This window comes from Miscanthus floridulus, chromosome 7 (assembly GCF_019320115.1).
Source record: "Miscanthus floridulus cultivar M001 chromosome 7, ASM1932011v1, whole genome shotgun sequence".
Lineage (NCBI taxonomy): Eukaryota > Viridiplantae > Streptophyta > Magnoliopsida > Poales > Poaceae > Miscanthus > Miscanthus floridulus.
In genome coordinates, this window is record NC_089586.1 from 24,382,101 (window position 1) to 24,400,302 (window position 18,202).

At 42.5% G+C, this 18,202-nt stretch overlaps 1 long non-coding RNA gene across 1 annotated transcript; it reads right to left on the reverse strand.

Moving 5' to 3' along the window:
- Nucleotides 1-482: 482 nt before the first annotated feature.
- LOC136462860 (uncharacterized) lies at nt 483-1,985 on the reverse strand. Its single transcript, XR_010760833.1, has 3 exons — nt 1,820-1,985; nt 1,608-1,702; nt 483-687 (listed from the first exon to the last, which is right to left on the reverse strand). It is a non-coding gene; the product is annotated as an uncharacterized lncRNA (long non-coding RNA).
- Between the last annotated feature and the right edge of the window lie 16,217 nt (nt 1,986-18,202).

Sequence of the window (18,202 nt, forward strand, 5' to 3'; positions counted from 1 at the left end):
GATGGCATATAGAAAACTTTGAAAATACTGCAGAAGGAAGCAGAGGAGTCACCCCAAAAAAATAGACCAAAATGGTAACTTTAAAGTTAGCTCAAGCCCCCTCCTTTCTCCAACAGCCCAAGAGCTAAACCCTAAAATGGGATAATAGATAACTAAGGCCAGCGCATACACCATGACTGTTATCATCAACCAATAGGTCCTACCAAAACAAATAAGAAGAGATGAAGATAGAAGGAAAAGGAGGCAAAGAGATTAAGTGACCAGAGGGAAAAGAAATCATACTACCTTACACAACGAAACTGCTAGGACATGTATTGGTTCGGTAAACTGGCCAGGCAAGCCCTTGTTGGTAGGCATCAACAGCAAGATAAAAATCGGAGGTAAAATAGACAAGGAGCCACAAACATAACCTAATCTGGAGAGAAAACCAAAGCTAGAAATAATTAGTTAATTTGACATAGCCAAAAAAAATATATCCCAGACCTCCAGGTCAGGAAACTTGCAGACCAACACCTTGTTGGTATCTTGATGTCATCAAAGGTCAAGTAAGTGAGATTGAGACAAAACTAAGATTCCGTTGCACATAGCACCTATTTGTTTTGAGGAGTATGGTGCAATGGAAGCCGAACACTGTGGCCGTCAATCTGACTCCCTTGTAGTATTCAGATGGCTTTGTCAGCAAATGACCTGAAAGCATGGTAAGGCAATCAGGAAAACAAAGAATTAGCTTAGATATATCAAGTCCGAGTAGCTAATCAAAGAGCTTTAAGCATTAATGAACCTGCTGGTAAATTGGACAAAAAATGCATGCACAACCAGGTAGATGAATGTCATGAACCGATCAAAATGAAAAGGCATAAGGGTACCCTGCCAGCTGATTGTTTGAGCAATGTGGACCAATAAAATTGCATTACACATCACATTTAATTTTTATTATTATTCCACACACCGAAAAAAAAACACGTACGTGATGTCGTACATATTGAACTGTTTACTGAATAATGTCCCAGTACATACAGAGCACCAAATGCTTTAGTTAGTTTAGTTTAGGTCAGTCTAAGATAGCAAACAATGACTTTGCACAACACAAGAAATGGCATTAGGGTGATTACCGCTATGAATGCCTTGGTGCAAGAAGAAATTACAGAGGAAGTAAAATCGGGCCTGATAATAAAACATAACAGTGATGTATGGAACAAATGCGGTTCATAGAACCTAACTCAAGCTTTCGTTGTAGGTGAGGCAGATCATCAGCATAAATATAACTGCATATATGAATATAGAATTATAGATGGCATATGAGAAGCTAAAGCCAAAGGACCGGAATAACTAGCCTCTCTGAAACACTGTAGCGAGGCACTTTAACTCTGAATATTGTTGGAAAAAATGCATGGCCATATAAACAGTCACGTGGCCCCCAAATTTGGCTAAACAAATTGGTCTGAAAAGCTAATGGATCGAACTTTAGAATGGGAGCCATTAATTCGTGCGATTAGTAACCTTTTGTTGCAAAAATTTTGCCATAACAATAGAAAAGTCCACCACTCTCAAATCTTATTTTTTGTAACATTCGAAATACACGAAAGGAAAATGGAGAGGAGAAGTACCTAGGGGGCATCACAGAGGAGACCTGGGTTTAGAAGGGGTGCATTCATGGGACTGCTTGATCCATAGCTGCAACTCCGCTTGCCAATCTGGTGCCCTGCATGAGGGACGTGAGGAATATCAGCTGCAAAGTTTAGATATGGTAAGACAATAGAAAATCTATGAGGCAAAAAAATTGTAGAGGTGCTGTACACAGCCATGGTCTGAACATTACCGTCGCCATGTAACTTGAGTGCCCTTGATTTCTGTAAAGATATTGTCGCGAGCAGCTGTCCTTGCCAGCGGCGCCCAATGACCTGCGAAAGGGGAAATGGAAAGACAGACAACCTAGGGGAGTAGCATGAGATAGAGGAGGAGAAGCGGGTGAGGCACTGCCACATCCAGCAACTGAGCTGAGCCGCGGGCCACTACCGGAATCAGTAGGTAAGCCAAGTGCAAGAGGGTTTGCCAAGTGCAATCCATCGCACACTCGGCAAACAAGCTCTTTGCCAAGTGCTACAAAAAAACACTCGGCAAAATAATTGCACTCGGCAAACGAGGCAAAAAAACACTCGGCAAAGTTCGACACTCGGCAAACTAGAAAAAAACACTCGGCAAAACTAGGCACTCGGCAAAGAAATATGTTTGCCGAGTGTAATTGTCTGGTACTCGGCAAAGAAATATGTTTGCCGAGTGTAATTATTTGGCACTCGCCAAATAATTTCATTTTTTCTCTTCTGACCTTGAAACACGTTGTGGAAAAGAAGGAAAATAAAAAAAGGGTTTGCCGAGTGCCCCTGATGTGGCTTTGCTGAGTGTCCCGATCCGGCACTCGGCAAACTCACGACCTTATAAACTTACCCGGCCGCCCCCTCCCTTCCACGGGCCTCCCCTCTCTCTCCCGGCGCTGCCGCCCCCTCCCCTCCCTCCCTCTCCCGGTGCCAACGCCCCTTCCCCTCCCCTCCCTCCGTCTCCCGCCCGTGCCCCTCCCTCTCCCGCCGGCGTCGCCCCTCTCTCCCTCTCCCGGCGCAGCCCCCTCCCCTCCTCTCACGGCGGGAGTGGCCGGCGCGACCACGGACAAGGGCAGCCAAGCGCGGCCAGTGGGTGGATCTGCACGGTGGTGGAGGAGACGCGCGGCGAGGCGTAGCTCACGGGCGGCAGTGCGCCCTCCTTCCACACCGTCGTCGCGCCTGGAGATCCGTAGTCACGCCGTCATCTCCTCCCTATTCTCTTCTTCGGGTCCGACAGCCGTCGTTCCTCCCGGACCTACAGAAGCCACCGCCGCAAGCTGATGCTCCCTCCCCCTCTGCATCGGACACGGATAGGCAGCAAGCTGGCCACTGCCGCGGTGGGTAAGCTACGAGCGGGCTAGGCTCGCTCCTCGCCTCGGTCGTAGGCGGCGGGCGTGGTGGTGGTGGCTGTGGCGGGGGGAGCCACGGGCGAGTGGCGGTGGTTTTTTTTATATTTTTCGAAAAGTCTTTGCCGAGTGTCAGTTTTAGCACGCCCGATAAAAAACACTTGGCAAAGAAACGTTTGTCGACTCTGTGTACGCCGAGTGTCGTTTGCCGAGTGTAACACTCGGGAAAGGCTTTGCCGAGTGTTTTTTGGGCTTCGCCGTGTGTCGTGGACACACGGCAAACCTAGGCATTCCGATAGTGGGCACTGCCGGTGAGGAAGAGGCCACCTGAAGCCAGGGCCGGCCGTGCTACATGGTCCGTGGATTGCGACGCGGCTGGTTTTGTGGAGCAAAGGCAGCTAGGGTTTCATGAAGCACAGGAACACACGCGAATCGGAGGAAGGAGGCAACGGCGGGGGCACCCGCGCTCGGCGCAAGGGGGCATGTAGGAGGAGAAGGACGGCTACCACAGCGCAGAGGGCCGCCCACCGCGGAGGCCTACCCGCACCGCCGCCCTACCATGTTAGGAGAGATGGGGGGGAGAGAGAGGGTGGGAGACTGTCAGGACGTGAGGGTAATGGATGGGAAGGGGGCCATTGGTGTAGACTCACCGGTGAGGGGAACGGTGGGGGAGGGGGAAGGGACAGCAATGCGCCGTCCGCCGGGGGCGCCATCGCCTCCGTAGACCGAGAGAGCGATAGGACGGGGCAAGTTTGTTTTTTTTGCGGTGAGGAGGGGGAGCGGGCCGATATTGGGGGATTTTGGGCGACGTGGCCTGTTCCTGGTCAAGCAAGCAAATTTGAGGCGATGTGGCCACCTTGGCTGAATTCCGGGTGACGTGGCTGGTGTGAGAGATCACAGGGAAACATAGGTTTGGAGAGGTTAATATATGCTTGTTGGGTACGTTGTACTCACTCTTGTTAACTCTCCCTCTTCAGAGGATCCCCAAGAATGTGCACAAGGGTCTCTAGATGATGGATATGTCTATGTAGATTGAGATGACTATGAGGAAGCTAGTCGAGTTGCTACCACCTCCTATGGTGGATGGGATGAATAAATAATCCCCTTAGCTTAGTTATGTATGTCAGGGGCGATATGTCTTTGTCACTGACCTAGTAATGTAGTTTGGACTTCTATATGTCTGGCTTGTAATAATGCGCAAACATGTGATGGTTCTTTAAAGACTTAAGTGCGTAGGATGGTATTGTAATAATTATTGGTACCCTCTAGCTATTGCCAACTTTGTTATGGTGTATTATTCGACAAATCTTGTATCTGTGGAGTAACAAATCATAGGCCAGGGTTATTATGTAAAGTGGTAATGACCCGGGTCGTTACATAAAACAAAATTTCTTAGTTCTCATTTACAGGATCTGGTTTGTTCGGAATAATGTTTTAAAGAATAATGGAAAGATATCCATACATATCAATTACAACAAATTTCTTAATTCTCTGTCACTTGTCCGACAACTGAGTTAGCAAATTGATTTTTTTAATAAAGCTATTGTTTGATAAAAGTGTTTTTTTGTCAAATCTATTATCTGGCTTAGAATGACTAGTAAGGTATAGTTGTTAGGTAGGGTTCTAAGCTAACAATCAGCTGACCTATTGGTTAGGCACGTTGGATCTTGGATCCACCTAGCTAATGTTTAACTGCTAACTATTTGCTTGGTGGATTCAAATAATCAAATTTAAGATGGCTTAACTTAGGACAAAAATTAAGGACATGTTTAGTTGCTTCCTAAATCTTGTCTTGCCATAGTTTTTTAGCATGTGCTTGAATTCACACCCCAACGCTTGCCAAAATTTCATAGCTACTTGTCTCATGTGTCATTGGCTCATTTCTTTACCAAAGTTTACCAAAACAATGTGGAAACCATTTTGTTTGCTACACTTTTGGTGGCGCCCACGCCCGCGCGTGTGCACAAACACATCTCCATGATGTATCAGTTGTGTGTGTTGTTCACTACTGAATAGTATCACTCATACGTGCAGTCTCTGAGAATTAGTGCATGGCACACTCGCATTCAATAACAGAGAAGTGTGTGATACATGGGACCTGTTTGGGACAACTCAACCACTGAAAAACCTAGATCCAGAGCACCTACTTCATCATGGAGTAGCACCACTGTGGATCTAAGCTCACACCATGGAGCTAAGAAACATGTTTGGTGCTTGCAGCATAGCTCCAAATTCATGAATTGGAGATTTTGGATAGAATAGGCCCGTTGAAAGCTCTAGTTTGGTTTTGGTGAATTGATGAAACCCTAAGTGCTAACCCGTTGCTCTAAGTGATCATGCGATAGGGTAGCACATACTTCATCATGGAGTAGCGCCACTATGGATCTAAGCTCACACCATGGAGCTAAGAAACATGTTTGGTGCTTGCAGCATAGCTCCAAATCCATGAATTGGAGATTTTGGATAGAATAGGCCCGTTGAAAGCTTTAGTTTGGTTTTAGTGAATTGATGAAACTGTAAGTGCTAACCCATTGCTCTAAGTGATCATGAGATAGGGTAGCACATTCAAAGTAGTGGAGCAAATGGTGAAAATCATGATGGTGGTGATGGCCATGGTGATGATCAAGTGCTCAGGCTTGGAAAAGAAGAAAGAGAAAAACAAAAAGCTCAAGGCAAAGGTGATATCCATAGGAGCTCTTTGTTTTGGTGATCAAGACTCCTAGTGGGTGTGACCATATTTAGGATAGATAGTCGTACTATTAAGAGGGGTGAAACTCATATTGAAATACGGTTATCAAAGTGCCACTAGATGCTCTAACTTATTGCATATGCATTTAGATTCTAGTGAGTGCTAACTGTAACATCCCAGATGTTTAAAAACAACTAAAATTCGGATCATGAGCATCATCAAGCATAAACATCAAGTGTCATGCCATAAATGCATTTCATGTTGCAATAATAGCTTTAATATGTTGCATATGTGATGTTTCATATGTTGCATTGTGGTGTTTCATATGTTTCTTATAATATGTTTCCCATGTAGCATGAAATGATGTTAATGGTAGTAATTAGGGATCTTTGTGATTTTATATATGATAATTTGCTTAAGCAAATAAAATTTGGTAAATATAAACTTTATAGTTCAAAGTGTGCTTTATGTTATTGAATCAAGAATTGATGATGTTTGTAAATCAAACATGTTTAAATTTGAGCTCAAAGTTTGGATTTGGTGCTGAATTTCACACTTAGCAATTTCTGCCTAAGTCCCTAGAATTCAGTGTTTAAGTTCAAACTTTGGTGAATTACTAAATCAATTTTCATAAATAAAACTTGATCAAACTTTGTTCCATTGTTTGGTAGTATGCTTGATCCATGTTAATATGTAATTATTTGATGTGATTGGGTGTTGGTTGCTCATAGATTAATTAACCAAAGTAGCTAAGCAATGTTGTTTTTAATCTCTAAAACTGAATCTTGACTACAGTTTGAATTTACCCTTCTTTGAACTCCCAATCTCAAAATCCCTTGATCTTTTGATATTGAAACTTAAAACAATGTTGTAGATCACAGATCAAGGAACAAGTTTTATTAAAACAGTTTTTCATGTTGTTTTGCAAAATTGAGAGGACGAGAGAGAGGAAGCTAGGGTTTCACACATTGAACAGTGGTCTCGCTAGTCTAGCAGCTTCGCTGCCACGCAGCTGCTTCCCGCCGGCCGTCGCCCATTTTTCCCGCTCTCCGCGCGCGCGACGCGTCGCTACTTCCATGGATGATCTCAAGCTACTGCTGGCAATGCCCGTAAGCCTCGCCTTCATCTTCTTAAGCCCGAGCCGCCGGCGCCATATTCTCTTTCTCCTTCCTGCTTGCTGCTGGCCGACTCAATGCGCCGATGAAACTTGTCGCGATCACTCCTCCTTTGCCCAATTGCCCGTGCCCTCCACCTCGTCTCATCCTTGCGTACCCACTCGAACCGCTCACACCACCTTTCTCTAGCAAAATTGCCCTGCGCACGCTGTTTTCGCCATGGCAACCTCACCATGGCCACCATGCTCAACCTCGCCGTGGCTAGGCTGCTCTAGAGCACCTCTTCCTCTCCTGTTTATCGTTGTGGCTTTGCCTTGATGTCATGGTGCTCATCGGCTCACCCTTTTCCTTGCTCCATCATAGAACATGCCAGAACACCGCTTCACCGCTTAGCTCACGCTGTCGCCATCATCCTCCTCGACGGTAGCCACTTCTGCTCCATCTCTGCCTCAACCAAGCAGTGCAGTGAAGTCCTTGGTCATGTCTGATGCCTCCGTTTAGACTCTACCATGCCATAGTGGCCAGAGCAATGTCATGTTGATGAGCTCTGCTTCATCATGATGCCATGGCCATGGTCAAGCTTGGTAGGGGCCTGAATCGGTTTAATCGCTAGCATAGATAGGTCTGCGTACGTGTGGGGAGTGTGCTGGTGACCTCCCCATCGCTGATGGACGCGCCAATGACTGTCCCCGCTAGGCCATTGTAGGACCTAACTTGAGCTGTTGATCGAGGTCATGTCGGTGGGCTTGACATGACCGGGTTGTCTCTCCTACCTTAGATGTTTTACCTAAGTTGCTTCTGCAGTTCTACTCACCATTTGAACTCAAGTTAAGTTATGACTTGAACATGTTATATAAACTATTGTTATAAGTCTTCCATACTCTAATGTAAGATATTTTTGTACCAAGTATTGAATTGTTGTGGTAACTTCATGTTGATCCTGTATGAGTTGTAAAATGTGGACGATTTAGGGTTCTCCGAGGACACTCGACAGACTACCTGAATTATCTAGCTCTCGTGTACAACAGTCAGAGGTCTTTAAGACAATGACAAACATATGTGGGACATATAACTAGGTGGTTCTGTTATAGCTGGTATCAGAGGTCATACATGAATTGACTACAACATTACCTTTGAAAACTTCAAAATGATTTTACAATTTAAAAGTTTTTGGATGGCAACAAATTAAAAATATTCTTTAATCTCCCTTATGCTTGCTGATAACATCCTGAGAAGACTTGCTATGATGACTCAAGTAGAAGGCATCGAAAAGATTTCAACTCTTCTTTAGGAAGTCAGATGGAAAGTCAAACTTCTCTGGCAATGCTCTGTTGAGTGCCTTTCAACATCTCGTCTGGTGCAGTGAAGATAATGTATAAAATATTGCCATATATAAGTAGTTATATCCAGCTAACGTTGTGAAGACGTATAAGATGAGCATGCATCGTGTCATCCACATAAGGATAAAATATAAGGGTGTTGAAATTTCCTCCTTTAAATTTCGGGACAGCTATTCTGCCTTACAGCTATTGTATTCCAACAAATCTTGTCATGTACCAGGTTTTTGCCAATTATCACCTCTTGATAATCTTTGCTCCATAAATTTCTAATCCTTGGGAGCTTATGGATGCTCTATATTTACTATGCCAACTCCATACAGAAACTTGGGACTACTCCTTGACTTCTCAATCTATGCATGTGTCGTGTCTTGCTTTCTTCTATCCTGGCACATGCAATTCTCTAAAATTTGATAACCGACATATGTTGGTTGAAAGCTATTGTAATTGTACTCTGTGGTGATACCATGATCAGTGACCTCGGTACAACATCAAAACCTGGAATCTCTTGTGGGTTGCAAACCACACGAGGTTTTGCTGGACGTTCGCTGTTATCATAGTCTATGATCATGATCCATTATAGTCCACAATTAATGTACTTTCTCTCTCCTTGGAATCCCTTTTGGGAATTCACATCAGTGCTTCTCCTGAATTCCTAAGTTGCTTCCATAGTTCTACTCACCATTTGAACTCAAGTTAAGTTATGACTTGAACATGTTATATAAACTATTGTTATAAGTCTTCCGCACTCTGATGTAAGATATTTTTGTACCAAGTGTTATAATGTTGTGGTAACTCCATATTGATCCTGTATGAGTTGTAAAATGTGGATGATTTGTGGTTCCCCAAGGACACCCGACAGACTACCTGAATTATCTAGCTCTCATGTGCAACAGTCAGAGGTCTTTAAGACAATGACAGGCACATGTGGGCCATATAATTGGGGTGGTTCTGCCACACTAGCACCCTTAAAAATATTTGTGAAAATATGCTAACATATGTGAACAAGGTGATACACTTGGTGGTTAACACATTTGAGCAAGGGTGGAGTCGAAGAGGTCACTAGCAATGACCGGACGCTGCACCAAACTCAGCACCGGTGCGTCCAGACAGTGGTGTAGTGAAGAGCGCGGTGGTGGTCTCTGACTGAACGTTGGCAAGCAGAGGTGATCGAACGTGATGCTTGTGCGTTCGGTCCCTGCTGATGTATGCTGACGCAAGGTGTTTCATGAGGAAGGAATGAGCAAACGTAGGGGCACGTCTAGTCATGCTTGATCTAACGCATCTGGTCATGTTTTGGTGGCTCTAGAACCTCTCTGGAGTTGACCTGATGCACGGTGGTGTAGCGTCAGGTGAAGGGAGCAACGTGTCCGGTCGCTGACAGTTGGTGCACGGGCGCACGAGGACCTATCATGAGCGCTGTGTGTCCGGTCGGCTTGCCCGTGTGTCTTGTCGTGACTTAGCCGTTACGCTGAGTCACTCGACCATTGAAATCGTACGACGAAGATCAAATGTGGGGACACATGGACACCGATCCATGATCGGACGCTAGGGGGCCACGTGTCCGGTCATACCGATCGACGCGTCCGGTCGCCCCAAAACTAGTGAGGTAAAGGAGCCAACAACTCTTTATGAAGGGGCTTCTATTGGTATATTTTAATGCGCATAGATAAATTCGCAAGTGCATAGATACCGCTGTAGCTTTCATCCGGAGATATTCCAAGTATCATATTCATAGGGAGACGTGTGAGACTAACTATGGTCTAACTTAACTAAGGGTAGCAATAAGGTTAGGATAAATATGACCGTAAAGAGGATAACTAAAGTTCTCTAGTTCTGACTTGGGTAAGCTTATGTGTTCTACTATTCAACTAGGGACATTATTAGGGAAAGACACCAGTAGAGGATGCTTTCCTTCGTAACCACATCCTACGCGCGCCTACAGATGAGAGGTGGATTACAAAGGATCAACGAAGCTATATAGTACAGGCTATATAGAACTTATGTCACTCATGTGATCCACCACCTTCTGGAATGCAGGGTGCATCCACAATTAACCCAAGTCTAAGCACCACGCTTACACTTATGATTAATACTCTACTTTCTCTAGAATAGGAATAAAGCACTCAAAAGAGTAGTGATCCTGATGAACAATATGAACAAGATGCTTACTCGAATTAGAAGTTGATTACTAGAGATATCTCAAAGGCAAGCTCAAGTAGAATTTAGATCCACCAAGGTACAAGCCGTAGAGAGAGCACCGATAGGCCGACACCTTCTCCAAACTCTTTCCTCACTCTATCTCACTATTTCTATTCATAAGACTAGATCCTATAGAGGACTAATCTTCTCTTGATAGCTGGCTCTGATCCTGACGAGGAGAATATGAATTAGGGTTTTAGGATGGCTCAAGGGAGGGTGGCAGGGGCTGGTATATAGCCCAGAGCGTCCAACATGAGCCCTGGGATCAAACCAACTTAAAGGACAACGTAGATGCAACGCAAGAGGTGGTGGGGAACTAACTTAGCAACGAGGGGCTGACTGGCGGATGGCTGCCCGACCCCACATGTTAGTGTCTCGGGCTCCACTTCGGTGGAGAGCCTTTTGGAGTCTTCTAGAGTCTTCCCATATCAGTTTTGCTATGGAATTACGTGATTTCCTTTGATGAATAGGTCCCCTTGGCGGTTTTCTAGATAAACCCTTCTAAAAACATAGATTCACCAAAACTTATAGAATTTATTAGTTTAAACCCCTATACCTATGTTTGTATGTTGATGGCTTATAATTGAAGTTATTGACCGTTAATAATTTCTCCCAAGCTTAACCTTTGCCTGTCCCTATGCAAAGCTAAACTCAGCAATGGATCAGGAGTTGCTACAATATTTTCATGCATTAAAAGTACACATGCGTTCAATAAAAAATTCTCCTCTAGAATAGAATAAAGTGATCTAACTTTCAAACTTACCCATATTACCTTCAACCATGGGGCTTCTTAACCTTCACTTGGGTCTTGAGCAATTAAAAGACAGAATGATCAAGTCAAGCACTATGTCTCAAGTTCTTTGCTTCACCATTGTTCTAGAGTTTTTATAAGTTTTTAAAATAAAACTCAGAGATTCCATTGTATGACACTCTCAAGTCTCTCATTATATGTGGTATTTGTGGATCCTCACCAAGGCAATAAAGATGTTATGCATTTTTCTTCCTACCACTAAGGCTTACGTGGAGTTCATAGGTAGGCAGAAAGCTAGAGCATACTTGCAATGCATATATTGTAAAGTCAAACAACGGATCCAAAGAGAGTTGAGTCATACAATCAAATCAAGATGTGCATGTGTGTGGAATATTTGGTGGATATATATGGTGGCTAACCTAATTCTACTTTACTCCTTGAAAACATATTTCTCCTTTGAAACTTGAAAACATTTACTAGAGAACATGGGGCTATCTTATTCATCTTTTCTTTTTCAGGCAGGCATCTGAGTACCCATTGTTTTAAATATCTCGAACACTTGTCTATTTTTTCTCATCTCTTTTTTATGAATAACCTTTGCATAGCCCCATGTCTCTTTTCTGCAACAAAACCTTAAGAGATAGCAACAAGAACTTGAAGCATTTATTTGGTGGATGAAAAACCTATCAAGCATGTTTTGTGTTCACTCCCAGTGTAGGAGTAAAATATTTTTTTGGTGGATCTAGATAGAAGACATGTTTTGTGTACTCCCAGTGTAGGAGCAGTAGGTATATGTGGTGTGTACGTGATCTTGATTTTAAGAGCATGACAAACCTCTCATGAGGGTCAACAAAGCTTGACAAAACTCAATGCAAAAGCAAGTAACATATATGTGGAGTTTTTTCTAACCTAAATAACATGTATGGCTCTGATAGGAATTCAAGCTTTGTCATACATGAACTTATCATATAGCATTTTTGTGTTTTTCTAAAGATAAATCTCCAAAACTTTAGTGTCACTTGGAACAAGATAAACATCAGCTTAGACCTTCTCATATCATATTTGTCAATTACCTAGACTTAGATCAAGCATATGCTACCCACGAGTTTCAAGTTCAGAGTAAATCCTTATATCAAATCAGTCATATCCAAAACTTAGAAGAATTCAAGGCTAAAAACTAGGTACTTGAAAGGAATTACAACAGCGTAACTATTCATCATTTCCATTTAAGAGATTATTCTAAGTCCTCTTTATTTTATTCAACTCTTAAAAATAAATTAAACCAAACTAGACACACTTTTTATTTTATTTTCAATTTTACTAAATCACACATTATTACTATAACTATATATATTTATTATATAGATAACTTTTTATTTTGTTTTTCATTCACCATTTTCTTAACTATTTAAAAGAAACTAAAACTAGAACAATGGGAAAGCATACTTACCTGGATACATAGGAGTGCTTCTCCCCCAAGCTAGCTCTTTCGGTGAAGGTTTGGTGTTTTAAGTCCTTTGAACTAAACTTCTTCTTGTGAAGTTCATTGATCAAGTACCTTGGTTCGCTCTGAAGATGAGGATTCTTGTAGTGGTGCCTCTAATGGTGATGCCATCTTTTTCCACCAAACCCGTCTTGGTTTTGAATTTTGATTTTGGTTTAGTAGGTTCAGAACCTTCACTTGTAGAAATTGGGGAATCAATGACTCTCCCACACTTTGCTTGAAGTGTGTCCTACTCATAAAGACAAAGTAGAGATCAAATGCATGGGCTCTGTTGGTGGGAAAACACCAACAGAACCAAAAATTTATGCATTCCTCTCTAACCTTAGTCACATTAAATAAGATAAAGTTGATGTTATGTGCTTTGTTCATTTATATCATTTGTGATAAAACCAAAAGATTATTTAAATTCTTTTGGCAGAAAGAATCCAAAGATTGAGTTGCTTAACCTATGGAAGGATTGTCTATCTTTACATAATATATTGAATTTTACATGATTATGACTATCACCTTCCAGAGATAGGTTGTGTAATATTTTAGCTCATTTGGTTAAAACTATAAGATCAAGAAAGTGGTCCTAGGAACAAGATTGAAGAACTAAACATGTTGAGTTAATCAGGTTGGATCAAGTAAATTTATAACTCAAACATGTCTGTTTTTTATTTATTGCATATTAGAATCAAGGAAAAACTTTTTAAGCAATGACCATTTACCTTTGGATGTTACCTTTGTCATTAGAGCGTGATGACACCATGTGACGAAGGGTAGATGACTTGTAATGGTCCTTCCCTTTTTGCTTGAAGTTTTTCTTGTTCGGCTAGCCTCACAGTTATGAGCTTCTTGTTGCCTAGATTGCACCTTTCCTTTCTCATCCTTTTCTCATGCTATCTTTCTACCCTTCGATCTTTTGACACCTTGTTAGACCTTTTGCCTCACTCATTGTTTTATGCCTACAAAGGATTAGTGGACAACACATACCCAAAGGAATATACAATTTTAAAATACGGGTTGTTTGTTCAAAATTTTGTAATTTCCCTCTATACTAATGAAAAGCTGGTTTTGGGATTACTTTAGTATAGAGATCATGTTTTATACAAGCATGGCTCAAGGCAAAGATAACTTGCAGTAAAAGACAAACTGAATGAACTTTGGTACTTACAATTCTTTCATCCATATTGAATGAGGTATGTAGTTCTTACATCTATAATGAATGAGTTGTGTCCTGCTTCATCTCCGATTTGAATTCATCTCGTGACTTACCAATATTGAATTAAAAGTTTCCTACATAGGGTTAGTCCAACAAAATATCCAGTATCTACTATAGCATATTCTTGGTTCAAAAAATCAACCTAGACACCACATCTAATTTGTTTCAGAAAGGCATTTTAACCTAAGCACCATGCTTAATTTAAAAACATTTAGAAGTACGATCAGCACCCCTAAACTAAGCTTCATGCTTAATTTAAAAGATGTATGAACATACTTCAAACCTTAAGCTTACTATAGCAAACAAAGGTAGCATGAAAGCATTATAGAGATTTATTTAAATAGAGATGAAAGAGCATGATTGTTATTTAGCAAATTAAGCATGGCTTAAAGGTAGACAACCAAGATGAATTAGCAACATTGCATAAGATTTTACAGAGAAGTTCATCCCTCACACTTGAATTTTGCAAGGCAAAATTAAGTTTGAATGGATGTGATTCAATGTTGCATGATGGTTGGTTGGACATACCTAGCATTGTCATCCTTCATTCTTTTTGCTTCAAACCTAGAATGGTTAGTGACAAAAATACCCAAAGAAATATTTTCACAATTATTTTTCTAGGCTTATTTCACAAGGGTATCACAACAGAAGGTGAAAACTCATGTTATCTTTCGAAAGTGCTTGCTTTAGGACAAAAGCTCATCCTTGGGAAACCTTTGTGTACCTATCTCAAGTTGGTGAAGTGGTTTCCCCTCCAATATCAATATTTGTGTACCTATCTCAAGATTCACACAACGAGATCTGCAATATTTATGATAAACATATGCATCTACAACCACCTTTCAAAGTCTTTATGAACAAAGAGAATGAGGGGTTGAAGATCTCGTGTGTGGCAATGTTGGAGACCAATTAATTCAGGAGATTTCTTATGCGAGCATGGATTTGATGAGGTGTTCATGAAATAACTTCCATGCTCATTGATGTTATCTTCCTTTTCAAGCTCTAAGGGTGTTTCTTCATGAATGTCTATAGGTGGAAACATTATCTCCATCATTCCATGCCTATGACATTCATTGGACATTTTATTGTCCAAGATTTCCCATGGATTGGTGGCTCTTGGGTTGATCTCGTCTAAGGCCTCCTTCAAACTTGGATGAGTCATGTTTATTAAAGAGATTGATTTAAGCTCACCGTTTGGATCTAAGCCAAGTTTGGATTCTACCCATAAGGTTTCGTTCTTGTCCATCCATTCTTTAGCAATGGCATACAAGTTCTTAATACATTCCATCCATTGTCGTTGCTCTTTTTGGTCATCCTTGTGGCCTTTAGGATTCCTATGTTTTGGTTGTCTTAGTGAATTTCTACGGTCATCATGAGACTTAGAAGAGAGAGCATAAGAGGGATCATCAAGGTCAAGGATGGGTTGAAAGATGGATTCAGATGAGACATCTAACGTGGACATAGAAGGGGAGAGGATAGGAATGGCTTCTAGATGGCTCAACTCTCCTTCTATGGCATTACTTGAAATGCCATCTTTGAATTCTTCCCAATGTTCTATATGGGAATAAGGACACTTTCTAAGAGATCCTTTCTTAAGAGGATTTGAATTATATTCGCTCGAAGGTCTCTTATGAAGATGAGAATTTAATGTTCTCCTAAAATCAGCACCAAAGAGGTCATCCTTAATTTCAACAAGGATTTCCAAAGATAGAATTCTTTCTTTTCTTGGGGGATTTTGGGGTATTGGTGGTTCAGGATTGATAGCTAAATTTTGGGATTGAAGTGATTGTGATTTGGCTATTAAAACTTCCTCTTCTTGATCGGGAGATGCTTTCTTCTCTTTCTTGGGGAGTTCATTATGAATGCTAGTGCAGGGAGTCTTTCCACTAATTCTATCAAGCATAGCCCTTGCTTCACTAGTAGACAAATGAAGGAAATCTCCTCTAGAGGCTGCATCAAGGGATTCCATGGAATCCTTGCTAAGACCCATGTAAAAATATTGAAGGAGCATTGGGTCTGGAATAGCAAGGTCTAGGCCAGTGATGATGAGTTCATTAAAATGATCCCACGATGTACCAAGAGATTCTTCTTTTTGTTGTCTAAAATTTAGAACCTCTTTTCGAAGGCTAACCACTTTAGAGATGGGAAAGAAACGTAAACAAAATTTAGACATAATGTTTCCCAATCTCCTGGCATACTTCCTACGGTTTGACTGTACCAATGTTTAGCTCTTCCCATCAAAGAGAACGGAAACAACTTCCATCTTACGGTTTTATCAGTCATGCCTGCGATACGCAAGCATGCACAGATCTGCTCAAACTCTTGTAGATGTGAGTATGGGTTTTCATCGCCTTCCCCCAAGAAGGATTTATCCTAAATCAATTTTATAAAACATGGACGCAACTCATAACCAGGTGTAAGGATAGGCTCTATAGATTTTGGTGGCTCTAGGCTTGCGCTCGTGGGTTTAGCATATTGATAGATAGTATTAGAATCCATGCTAAATGAAAAAGTAAAAGAAAGAATAAAAGATAAAAGGTTAAGCTAGGATTGTAGTTAATTCAGCAACCGTTTTCCCGGCAACGGCACCAGAAAGCTTGTTGGTATATTTTAATGCACACAGATAAATCCACAAGTGCATGGATACCACTATAGCTTTACCTAGAGGTATTCTAAGTATCGTATCTACAGGAAAACATGTGAGACTAACTATGGTCTAACTTAACTAAGGGTAGCAACAAGGTTAGGATAAATAGGAGCATAAAGAGGATAACTAAAGTTCTCTAGTTCTGACTTGGGTAAGCTTATGTCTTCTACTTTTCAACTGGGGACATTACTTGGGAAAGACACCAGCAGAGGATGCTTTCCTTCGCAACCGCGTCCTATGTGCGCCTACAGATGGGAAGTGGACTACAAAGGATCAACAAAGCTATATAGTATAGGCTATATAGAACTTCTGTCACTCACACGATCTACCACTATTGGTGTTTTGAGTTACCACTGACGAGTAAATTTCTAGTATTTCGCGTCTGGCTCGGATGGTGTGCTTAGAGGACATAAGGTTTATACTAGTTTGGGCAGAAAGTCCCTACGTCTAGTTTGTCATTGCTGCTCGTATTACTAGCAATAAAAGTTTGTAGTAGGGGGTACAAACAGGCGAGAGAGGGAAATGATCCCAAGTCTCTGGTGGAAGGAGTAATCAGGTGCTGATAGCTCGATCACTACTCAGCCATGTGTTCATGTCGTGCTCTTGTGCAGATCTCGATCGGATTTTGATTGGTCGATCTGCTTTCTCATTTATAGGCCAAGAGAAAGCGTGGGTTACAGTGGAGGAAAAGGAGAAGAACTAGAGAGAGAGAGGAAGGCTTCTAGGTTCGCCAGGTCATGTTCATCACTAGCGCCATGTGCGAGCGTCATCTGCCAGTCATGGCACCCCATTCTGTCTCAGAGGGTGTCGTGGTGAACTGACACGCTTATCAGCATTCGTACGAGGGTTAAGCAGAATAGCACTAGCACGTCCAACACTGTTCTTGATGCGAATCCTTAGGTATGGCCCATCATGGCCATGGGTTACATCGGGGCATGCCGGTCTCTTCCTTGGTGTCAGAGTTTTGACCCAGACTCGTACGTTTGAACCTAGAGTGGTTGGCAGTGGTATGGGTCCCCGTTGGGCAAGATGGAGCCCACACCCAAGGGGTCGGGCGAGATGGAGCACAAACCCAAGGATCAGGCGAGGCGGAGCCCGTGGCCTTAGGGTTGGGAGAGACAGATCCTCCGACCTAGAGGTCAAGCGAGGCGGAGCCTGCCCCAAAATGTCAGGCGAGGCAGAGCCTGCGCACCTGGGGTCGGTTGGAGCTGTAGTCATGCTCTTGGCTGCTCGGATGAATCAATATTGATGACCATTAGCTCCTCCTCTTCGGGTACCCTAGTATTGGTCCTCGACAGTAGCCCTTGAGCCTGCAGAGGAGTAGAATACTCCTTCAGAGGCTTTTCCAAACAGGAGGACTCTAAGGGCCTTGGCCTTCTTTTGTCGCCCACGGCGTGTCCTGGGGACGGCGATTCCCTTTCATCGTAATCAGACCCCTCAGGGGTATACCATGAGATTTGGTGGGTCAGAAAAGGTCTTTCCTGATTTAGACCCCTATGGGGGTCTGCCATTGTACGACCATGTGTTTGGTCTCCTTGCGAGTCCAATCTTTCCTTGAGCCCTCGCCCATAGCAGGGGTCCAGTTGAGGGTCGGCTCGTCTTTGTGATCGTCTTCCCTCAAGCTTTTTTTCCAATAAAAACAAGGGGCTGAGTGGTGCCATGATTTTCCTCTATGGATGAATCATGGTGCTCGGTTAGCTGTTAATGGGCTAGTCTGAGTGGGGCCCCGGCATCCCGTTCATGGGGGTTCGGCTCGGGTCAGCTGGTGACCGACTCTAGATTCTCAGCGGTCAATCCATATAGTTCTTGATG